The sequence below is a fragment of the Artemia sp. Qi Xiang Cuo genome, chromosome 2 (genome assembly GCF_049724085.1).
Source record: "Artemia sp. Qi Xiang Cuo chromosome 2, ASM4972408v1, whole genome shotgun sequence".
In the NCBI taxonomy this organism is placed as follows: Eukaryota; Metazoa; Arthropoda; class Branchiopoda; order Anostraca; family Artemiidae; genus Artemia; species Artemia sp. Qi Xiang Cuo.
In genome coordinates, this window is record NC_142795.1 from 91,870,433 (window position 1) to 91,880,058 (window position 9,626).

A 9,626-nucleotide genomic window follows, 5' to 3' on the forward strand; every position below is an offset into this window, starting at 1 on the left:
TACGACTTTTTGCACACCCCAAGATCTAGCAATACTTTTCAAAAGGCCTATCAGAACAAGTTCTTTTCTTAGTGACCGTCCTAAACCCATTTTTCAAATTGAAGTACCCTTCCTTTTCACCCACAGCTTTACTTTACAGCTTTTTGAATGCTCCAACAACAAGCAATACTTTTCAAAAGGCATTTCAGAACAAGTTCTTTTCTTAATGTCCTTCCTAAACCCATTTTACAAGTTCAAGTACCTATCCTTTTCACCAACAACTTTACTATACAGCTTTTTTGAATGCACCAATACCAAGCAATACTATTCAAAAGGCATTTCAGAACAATTTCTTTTCCTAGTCACCTTCCTAAACCCATTTTACAAATTGAAGTACCTATCCTTTACACCCACAACTTTACTATACTGCTTTTTTGAATGCTCCAACACCAAGCAATACTTTTCAAAGGGAATTTCAGAATAAGTTCTTTTCATAATGTCCATCCTAAACCCATTTTTACAAGTTGAAGTACCTGTCCTTTTCACCCACAAATTAACTTTACAGCTTTTTGAGTGTCCCAACACCAAGCAATACTTTTCAAATGGCATTTCACAATAAGTTCTTTTTTTAATGTACCTCCTAAACCTATTTTACAAATTGAAGACCCCATCCATTTCACCCACAACTTTACTTTACAGCTTTTGAATGCTCCAACACCAAGCAATACTTTTCAAAGGGTATTTCAGAACAAGTTATTTTCATAATGTCCATCTTAAGCCAGTTTAACAAGTTGAGGTACCCATCCTTTTCACCCACAACTTTACTATACTGCTTCTTGAATGCACCAACACCAATCAATACTTTTCAAAAGGCATTTCAGAACAAGTTATTTTCTTATTGTACTTCCTAAACCCGTTCTACAAGTTTAAGTACCTTTCCTTTTCACCGACAACTTTACTTTACAGCTTTTTGAATGCCCCAACACTCAGCAATATTTTTCAATGCATTTCACAACAAATTCCTTTCTTAATGTCCCTCCTAAACCCATATTAAAAATCGAAGTACCCATCCCTTTTACACAAAACTTTACTTTACAGCTTTTTGAATTCCCCAACACTAAGCAATACTTTTCAAAAGGCATTTCAGAACAATTTCATTTCTAAATGTCCCTCCTAAGCCCATTTTAAAATTTGAAGTACCCATCCTTTTCACTCACAACTTTACTATACTGCCTTTCTGAATGCTCCAACACCAAGCAATACTTTTCAAATGGCATTTCAGAACAAGCTATTTTCTTAATATCCTTCTTAAACCCATTTTACAAGTTGAAGTTCCCATTCTTTTCATCCATAACTTTACTTTACAGCTTTTTGAATGCCCCAACACCAAGCAATACTTTTCAAAAGGCATTTCAGAACCAGTTCCTTTCTTAATGTCCCTCATAAAACCTTTTTACAAGTTGAAGCACCCATCCTTTTCACCACAACTGTACTTTACAGCTTTTTGAATGCTCCAACACCAAGCAATACTTTTCAAAAGGCATTTCAGACCAATTTCTTTTCTTAATGTCCCTCCTAAACCCATTTTACAAGATGAAGTACCCATCCTTTTCACCCACAACTTTACTATACTTCCTTTTTGAATGCTCCAACAACAAGCAATACTTTTCAAATGGGATTTCAGAACAAGTTATTTTCTTTATGTCCCTCCTAAACTCATTTTACAAGATGAACTTCCCATTCTTTTCACCCCCAACTTTACTTTGCAGCTTTTTGAATTCACAAACACCAAGAAATACTTTTTAAAAGGCATTTCAGAAAAAGTTCTTTTCATAATATCCCTCCTAAGCCCATTTTACAAATTGAACTACCCATCCTTTTCACACACAACTTTACTTTACAGCCTTTTGAATGTGCCAACACCAAGCAATACTTTTCAAATGCATTTCAGAACAAGTTCTTTCCATAATGTCCATCTTAAATTCATTTTACATGTTGAAGTACCCATCCTTTTCACCCACAATTTTACTTTACAGCTTTTTGAATGCCCAACACCAAGCAATACTTTTCAAAGGCATTTCAGAACAAGTTCTTTTCTTAGTGACCGTCGTAAACCAAATTTACAAATTGAAGTACCCATCTTTTTAACCCACAACTTTACTTTACAGCTTTTGAATGCTCCAACACCAAGCAATACTTTTCATAGTGAATTTCAGAACAGGGTATTTTCTTAATTTCCCTTCTAAACCCATTTTACAAGTTGAAGTACCCATCCTTTACACTCACAACTTTACTTTACAACTTTTTGAATGCCCCAAAACCAAGCAATACTTTTCAAAAAGCATTTCACAACAAGTTTCTTTCTTAAAATCACTCCTAAGCCCATTTTACAAGTTGAAGTACTCATCCTTTTAACCCACAACTTTACTTTACAGCTTTTGAATGCTCCAACACCAAACGATACTTTTCAAAGGCATTTCAGAACAAGTCCTTTTATTAATGTCCCACCTAAACCCCCTTTACAAGTTTAAGTACTCATCCTTTTCACCACAACTTTACTATACTGCTTTTTTGAATGCTCCAACACCAAGCAACACTTCTCAGATGATATTTTAAAACAGGTTATTTTCTTAATGTCCTTCCTAATCCCATTTTACAAGTTGAAGTTCCCATCCTTTTCACCCACAACTATACTTTACAGCTCCTGAATGCCACAACACCAAGCAATACTTTTCAAATGACATTTCAGAACAAGGTCTTTTCTTAATGTCCCTCCTAAACCCATTTTACAAGTTGAAGTGCCCATACTTTTCACCCACAACTTTACTTTAAAGCTTTTGAATGCTCCAATACCAAGCAATACTTTTCAAAAGGCATTTCAGAACAATTTCATTTCTTAATGTCCTTCCTAAACCCATTTTACAAGTTGAAGTACCCATCCTTTTTACCCACAACTTTACTATACTGCCTTTTTGAATGCTCCAACACCAAGCAATACTTGTCAAATGGCATTTCGGAACAAGTTATTTTCTTAATGTCCCTCCTAAACCCATTTTACAAGTTGAAGTTCCCATTCTTTTCACCCACAACTTTATTTTATAGGTTTTTTAATGCTCCAACACCAAGCAATACTTTTCTGAAGGCATTTCAGAACCAGTTCTTTTCTTAATGTCCCTCATAAACCCATTTTATAAGTTAAAGTACCCATCCTTTTCACCACAACTTTACAGCATTTTGAATGCCCCAACACCAAGAAATACTTTTCAAAAGGCATTTGAGAACAAGTTCTTTTCTTAATGTCCCTCCTAAACCCATTTTACAAGTTGAAGTACCCATCCTTTTTATCCACAACTTTACTATACTGCTTTTTTGAATGCTCCAACACCAAGCAATACTTTTCAAATAGCATTTCAGAACAATTTCTTTTCTTAATGTCCTTCCTAAACCCATTTTACAAGTTGAAGTTCCCATTCTTTTCACCCACAGCTTTACCTTACAGCTTTTTTAATGCTCCAACACCAAGGAATACTATAGCATTTCAGAGCAACTTCTTTTCTTAATGTCCCTCCTAAACCCATTTTACAAATTGAAGTACCCATCCTTTTCACATACAACTTTACTTTACAGCTTTTTGAATGCGCCAACGCCAAGCAATACTTTTCAAAAGGCATTTCAGAACAAGTTCTTTTCATAATGTCCATCCTAAACCCTTTTTACAAGTTCAAGTACCCATCCTTTTCACCCACAACTTTGCTATACAGCATTTTGAATGCCCAACACCAAGCAGCATTTTTCAAAGCAAATTCAGAACAACTTATTTTCTTAATATCCCTCCTAAACCCATTTTACAAGTTGAAGTTCCCATCTTTTTAACCCACAGCTTTACTTTACAGCTTTTGAATGCTCCAAAACCAAGCAATTCTTTTCAAAGGCATTTCAGAAAAAGTTCTTTTATTAATATCCCACCTAAACCCACTTTACAGGTTTAAATACTAATCATTATCACCGCAATTTTACTTTAGAGCCTTTGTGAATTATCCAAACACCATGGAATGCTTATCAAATGGCATTTCAGAACCTGTTATTTTTTGAATATCATTTCTAAGCTCATTTTACAAATTGAAGTACCCATCCTTTTAACCCATAGCTATACTTTACAGCTTCTTGAATGCCACAACACCAAGCAATACTTTTCAGAAGACATTTCAGAACAAGTTCTTTTATTAATGTTCCCCCTAAACCTATTTTATAAATTGAAGTACCCATCCTTTTCACCCACAACTTTATTTTACAGCTTGTTGAATGCTCCACCACCAAGCAATACTTTTCAAATGGCATTTCAGAATAGGATCTTTACTTAATATCCTTCCTAATCCCATTTTACAAGTTGAAGTACCCACCCTTTTTGCCCACAACTTTACTATACTACCTTTTTGAATGCTCTAACACCAAGCAATTCTTTTCAAATGACATCTCACAACAAGTTATTTTTTTTATGTCCCTCTTAAACCTATTTTACAAGTTGAAATACCCATTCTTTTCATCCATAAATTTACTTTACAGCTTTTTGAATGCTCAAACACCAAACAGTATTTTTGAGATGGCCTTTCAGAGCACGTTTTTTTCTGAATGTCCCTCATAAAAACTTCTTACAGGTTGAACCACCCATCTTCTTCACCAAAACTTTACGTTACAGCTTTTTAAATACCCCAGCAACAAGCAGTACTTTTCAAAAGGCATTTCAGAACCAGTTATTTTCATAATGTCCCTCATAAACCCATTTTACAAGTTGAAGTACCCATCCTTTTCACCCGCAACTTTACTATACTGCCATTTCCAATTCTCCAACAACAAGCAATACTTTTCAAACAGCATTCCATAACAAGTAATTTTCTTAATGTTCTTCCCAAACCCATTTTACAAGATGAACTTCCCATTGTTTTAAACCACAACTTTACTTTGAATCTTCTTGAATGCTCCAAGACCAAGTAATACTTTTCAAATGGCATTTCAGAACAAGTTATTTTCTTAATATCCCTCCTAAACCCAATTTACTAATTGAATTACCGATCCTTTTCACGCAAAAATTTACTTTACTGCCTTTTGAATGTCCCAACACCAAGCAATACTTCTCAAATTCGTTTCAGAACAAGTTCTTTTCTAAGGGTCCGTCCTAAATCTATTTTAAATGATGAAATACCAATTCTTTTCACCAAAAACTTTACTTTACAGCGTTTTAAATGCTCAACACCCAGTAGTATTTTTCAAAGGTATTTCAGAACAATTTCCATTCTCGGTAATCTTTCTAAACCCATTTTATAAATTGAAATACCAATCCGTTTCTCTCCCGACCTTTCTTTACAGCTTTTTGAATGCTCCAACATCAAAAAATACTTTTAAAAGGGTATTTCTGAACAGGTTATTTTCTTAGTGTCCTTCCTAAACCCATTTTACAAGTTGAAGTACCCATCCTTTACACCCACAACTTTACTTTACAGCTTTTTGAATGCCCCAACACCAAACAATACTTTTCAAAAAGTATTTCACAACAAGTTTTTTCTTAACATCACTCCTAAGCCCAATTTTACAATTTGAAGTACTCATCCTTTTAACCCCCAACTTTACTTTAAAGCTTTTGAATGCTCCAAAACCATGCAATACTTTTCAAAGGCAATTCAGAAAAAGTCCTTTTATTAATGTCCCACCTACGCTCCCTTTACAAGTTTAAATAATCATACTTTTCACCGTAACTTTACTATACTGCTGTTTTGAATGCTCCAACACCATGGAATACTTTTCAAATGCCATTTTAAAACATGTTATTTTTTTTATATCACTCCTAAGCCCATTTTACAAATTGAGTTACCCATCCTTTTCACCCATAACTTTAATTTACAACTCTTGAATGCTACACCACTAAGCAATACTTTTCAAATGGTTTTTCTGAACAAGTTATTTTCTAAATGTCCCTCCTTAGCCAATTTTACAAGTTGAATTGCCCATCCTTTTAACCCACAACTTTACTTTACAGCTTTTGAATTATCCAACACCAAGCAATACTTCTCAAATGGCATTTCAGAACAAGTTATTTTGTTAATGTCCTTCCTAAACCCATTTTACAAGTTGAAGTTCCCATCTTTTTCACCTGCAACTATACTTTACAGCTCTTGAATGCTCCAACACCTAGCAATACTTCTCAAATGACATTTCAGAAAAAGGTTTTTTCTAAATGTCCCTCCTAAACCCATTTTACAAGTTGAAGTACCCATCTTTTTCACCCAGAACTATACTTAACAGCTTTTTGAATGCCCCAACACCAAGCAATACCTTTCAAAAGGCATTTCAGAACAAGTTCTTTTCATAATGCCCCTCCTACAAACATTTTACAAGTTCAGGTACCCATCCGTTTCACCACAACTTTACTTTACAACTTTTTTGCTCAACGTCACAATATCATAAGTTCAAGTTTTACCACTTGCAAGTCACTTCCAGATTTTTCTCAAAGAGATGAAAAAATTTAAAATACTGTTCCAAATTTTTCATAGAAGATAGAAAGTTCAAGTTATCTTCTGGATTTTATTAAAGAACTTACAGTTAAATTCTAATGTCTCTAAAGAAAATAAAAAACTTCCTCTTCAGTTCTTAATTTCATAAAGGCAAAAAGAAACTTAAAGTTCAATTTGAAATTTTTACGTAAAAGATAGAAAAAGCTACACCATAGTTGTAAATATTTACCTGGAACAAAAAAAGTTCTACTTCAATTTTAAATTTTCTCAACGAAGTGAAGAAGAGTGCAAGTTCTAATCTGAATTTTCTCAATGAAAAAGAAATTAGATATTGATCAAGGTTATTTTTTACAAATAATATAAAGAGGTTCTACTTCAGTTCATATTTTTCGCAAAGAGATGAAAAAATTTAAAATACTGTTCCAAATTATTCTTAGAACATAGAACAATTCAGGTTTCATTCTGAATTTTACCATAGAATACACTTCAATTTCTAATTTCAATTATTTATTTTCACAAAGACACAAAGAAATTTAAAGTTCTTTTCTAAATATTTCCATAGAAGATAGAGAAGTTATACCGTAATTGTGAATATTTACCCGGAAAATAAAAAGTTCTACTTAAGTTTAAAATTTTCTCAATGAAGTGAAGAAAAGTTCAAGCTCTCTTCTGAATTTTAACAAAGAAAAAGAAGTTAGGGTTATTGATCAATTCTATTTTTAATAATAATATAAGAAGGTTACACTTTAGTTCAGTTTTTTCCCCAGACTTGAATTTAAAATGCTCTTCCAAAGTCTTTGTGTAAGATAGAAAAAGTTACAAATGAAACTTGAATATTTCACTATGAAGATAAGGAACTAATTTTCTCATTGATGTGAAAAAACGTTCTAGTTATTCTCCTAAATATCCCTATGACAAGAAATAAGTTACAGAACAATTCTGTTTTTCAAGAAAAAATAGAGAATCTGCACTTCTGCTCAGATTTTTCTCAAAGATAGAAAAACTTAAAATTACTGTTCTGAATATTGTATAGAAGATATAAAAAGTTATAAGTTGATCATAGAAAGTTAGTTCAAGTATGAATTTCATCAAAGAACTTACACTTCAATTCTAATTTATGCAGAGAAAAATAAAAATCTTCCACTTCGGTTCTTAATTTCACAAAGATACAAAGAAATTTAAAGTTCCATTCTGAATTTTATTAGAGAAAAGAAAAAAAGTTATAAGTCAATTCTACTATTTTTTCAAAGAAAAGAAAAAATCACAAAATTTTTAATAGGCGTTCGAAAAACTAAACATGCTATCATTTTCTATGATAATAGAAATAAAACAAATTAATGCATAGAATATTTTTTTTGAATTAGCAACATGTAATAAAAATATAAAAACATACTACGTATATTATTTTACATTATTAACATCATTGAACAGCATTGTACATTCTGAATCTTTACCATAAAATAATTTATCAAGTTCTCTCTCTCTCAATACTGGAGTTACTAGATTCTCTTTATTCATGACCACTAGAATAATCATTCATCCATTTTGAGTAATATACGATTTACGCAGAGAATATCCTCTTCTGATTCAATAAACGTTTCATCCTAGGTATTATTGATTCATTGACCATATGATTAATAGCAGTAATAAGGCTGATTTGTGCTTCATTGTCCAAACAATTTTTCATAATATATATTGGCAAAATTGGCTATAAACGCTGATTTTATTTTGACTACAATTAAACTATCTCTTATCCAATGATTTTTAGAAATTTAACAGCTTTGGCAAGTTGACAAGATATTGTTTTTAATGTTATTGCGGAATTAGGCTATCCTTTTCTTCATTTATTTCATTTGAATTCTAACATTAGATATATGCCAATACAATCTATCAATAGCTCACATATTACCTGAGCCAATATCTAAAGGCTGCCGATTTTCATCAACTATTACTTGTATGTTGGCATTCTCTTTCAGTACTAACTTTTCTGGAAATAACACTTTCAAATATCCAAATTTTGAACGATGAAAATTCTGGACTACTCCAAAGAAATTTAATTCTTCACTATCATGACAAGGTATACAAACATTCTCAATAATATATCCACCACTACCTGTTCAATAGTTCAAATATAACTCTTAGTCAGCATTTAAAGCAAAAATGACTTTGTCATCTGCATACACTTTTTGTAATTAATTATTTTTTGTCTCTATTTTTAAAAATATGGTGTTGGGTTTAATTACTCCAATGGTAAAAAATTACACATTTCATATATGCAGTTAATTAGGGAGTCTTAATAGGCTACTATTTAATACTACAGGTCCGGCTACTTATACAATAGGAGCAAATCTAGAGTACGTTTGCTACACTCAACCGCTTAGAGAGTTAGATAGAAAGAAAAAATCAACCAGGGGAGATATTCCAGTAAGTATGGTTGGGTTAGGTTAGACTAGATTAAGCTAGGTTAGATTAAGACAGGTTAAGTCGTGCTAAGTAAGTTAGGATAGGTTAGCTAATTTAGGTTATGTTAGGTTATCTAGTAAACATCTTTTCATGTTTAATTTAGGTTAGCTATGGTTATGCTAGATTAAGTTATGTTAGGTTAGGTTAAGTTAGGTTAGGTTAGCCTACATACGCGCGCGTACGTAGGCTAACCTAACCTAACTTAACCTAACCTAACACTTAATCTAACCTAACCTAACTTAAACATGGAGAGATGTTCACTAGCTAACCTAACCTAACTTAGCTAACCTAACTAACCTAACCCGACTTAACCTATCCTAATTTAACCTAACTTAATCTAGTCTAACCTAACCTAAACATACTAGCTGGAATATCCCCCCGGGTTGATTTTTTATTTTTATCTCACTATGCAAGCGTGCGGGTGTGGCGAATGTATTCTATGGTTGCTCTTACATTGGAAGCGATTTTCCCAGTGGTATCCTATGGTAGCTTATCGAGACTATCTAGGTTATTGCGTGAGTTTAATCATTAGTTTTTAATCATTGGAGGAATAAACCCCTACATCATATTTTTAAAAAGACATGAAAATGAATTATTCGAAAAAAGTTTGTGCACATGATAAAGTCATTGTTGCCTTGAATGCTGAGAAAGAGATATATTTGAACTATGAGACAAGTA